Consider the following 2,468-nt stretch of genomic DNA (forward strand, 5'->3'; position numbering starts at 1 on the left):
TGTCCTCCTATCTATCTGTCCATATACCCATGTTTTGTCTCTGCTACATTTTTGTAATTAAATTGCTTACATTACCCCTGCTGACAGTAACTGGAAGGTTGTCACATTTCATACCAAGACGGCTTAAACTGCCCCCATATTGAGGCCCTTCATATCTCACTAACTTACTGCATACCCACATCCTGGCTGAGGTTCGTATGGTCCACTAGTACCTTGGACTAATTGTTTCCATGGTCTTTGGTTTTCTTCATTCTTCTTTACTCTGGATGAGGAGGGACCAAGCCATTTTAGATGGCCACTTGCAAGCTTTTAAGATCCCAGTCATTACTCACCAAAGTAGGATATAAGAACAATGTTTTTATGTACTGTGTTATGCCTAGGAGCTCTGATGGCATAGTGCCTAGGGCATTTGACTGCTAACCAGAAGGCTGGCGATCAAAGCAACCAGCCATTCCTTGGAAGGAAAACTGGGCAATCTACTTCTGTAGAGATACCACTTCGGAAACCCAAGGAGGGGTCGCTATGAGTCAGAATCTACTTGATGACAGTGTGTGTGTATGTGTGTGTGTTATGCCAATTGAGCTTTATGTCCCCCACAACCATGGTCCTGAGCCCATGAGCCCAAAATTCCACCCCTTAAGGTGTGGCTGTGGCTAAACAGTTATAATTTTGCCCCTTGTTAGTTCTATTTATATGGACATTCTTACAACACATACAAATACATATGTAGAAATATCGCTTGCCAATCTTATATATGGTCATGGGTATACTCCCTTTTGCCTAGACACACCTGATCATTTAGCCTGTTTAAACCAATTACTTTTGAGATATAAACAGCAGATTAGGCAAAGAAGCAGGAAACACCGATAGGGGAAGACTGATCCATGCCACATGAAGATCACCAAGGAGTCGAGGAACAAAAGCTGAAGAGACAAAGGCTAGAGTTGCTTGGTCCCTCTTTGTCTCCACTCATCAACTACTTTCTTTTTCTTTCTCCCTTAATAAAAGGGAAGAAGTTTTACTGCCTTAGAAATCCAAGGAGGGGTTACTATGAGTTGGAACCTACTCAATGGCAGTGAGTTTGGTTTTTGTTTGGTTAAAGGTAACTAAAATTAGGCTCATAGACAAGCTCTGCACTCTGGACTTACCAACTCAAAAGAGAACTTCTGGATTTTCTCTCCCTGTGGTACCTCTGCACACATGGAGTGATGACTCCAGCAAACCTTCAAAGCCCTACCTGGACATGGAGATACAAGGCAAAGGACCTGACTTGCACATGGATTGAGAACCCACTGAAGGAGCACTCGGTATCCCTGTTGTCCTTTACCTTGGCCCTATTTGTTCATTGTCTCTTCCTTTGATGGTTTAAATGCTAGTTCCTGGAAGGCCATGTCTGTGGCCCAATGACTGTTATGTACATAGAGATTAAACTGAATTGTAAACCTACAGGAAGATGGTGATGAAACCAACCTCTCCATAACACATCACCTCATGGCAGAGGTTGGAAAAGACCATTAAATTCTTAATGTTTCCAATGTACCTCATTAGCAGTCTTTTCAAATACTTTCTTGATGTTTTAACTTTTGACTGCCATTCCCTCTTCCCTCTCCTGTGGAGTATCACAGGCCCCTTCTTCCTCCCAAACGCTGACAGAAGCCTAGAACTAATTTGTTAAGAAGCTGGAGTGTGGTGGTCCGCAGCTTCAGCTAGTGAACGCTCCCCTTCTCCCTACCTTGGTGAATTCTTATAAAGAACCAACTGTATTTCCCAAGAACAAAAGCCACCTTTCCGCTGGGTCTCCCCTGAATACTCAACTCCCTCCCCCCTCTACCGTTTCTCTTTAGCACTCCCTAGTGCCTAAAGCAGGAACTCTGGTAGCATAGTGGCTAAAGCACTTGACTGCTAACCAGAAGGCTGGCGGTTCAAACCCACCAGCCACTCCTTGGAAGGAAGGTTGGGCAATCCTACTTCCGTAGTGATACTGCCTTGGAAACCCAAGGAGGGGTCGCTATGAGTCGGGCCGACTCCTCGGCACATAACAACAACAACAGTGCCTAAAGCAGGAGCTCTGGTAGCATTGTGCCTAAGGCATTTGACTGCTAACCTGAAGGCTGGCAATTCAAACCCACCCGCCACTCCTCGGAAAGAAGGTTGGGCCATGTACTTCTGTAGTGATACCGCCTCAGAAACTCAAGGAGGGGTCTCGCTATGAGTCGGATCCAACTCCAAGGCACATCATATACTCATCTATTTTCAGTCCATGCCAAAGTTTGAACACAGATTTACATGTTTTTTTCCACACTGCATCCCTTGGATTAGGCGCTCAATCTTTTTTGAATGCACGCGGTTTCGTCCGCCTCGTTTTGGGATCTGAGGCCCCTAAATAACTTAATTACTGCCGATTTATTCACTCATTCAGCCCTATCTAACGAAAGCCGCCTGTGTACGGGGCACTGTACTGGGTGTCC

This window comes from Orycteropus afer, unplaced genomic scaffold, assembly GCF_000298275.1.
Source record: "Orycteropus afer afer isolate SDZICR_OR568_19922 unplaced genomic scaffold, OryAfe1.0 scaffold00456, whole genome shotgun sequence".
NCBI classification, from domain to species: Eukaryota; Metazoa; Chordata; class Mammalia; order Tubulidentata; family Orycteropodidae; genus Orycteropus; species Orycteropus afer.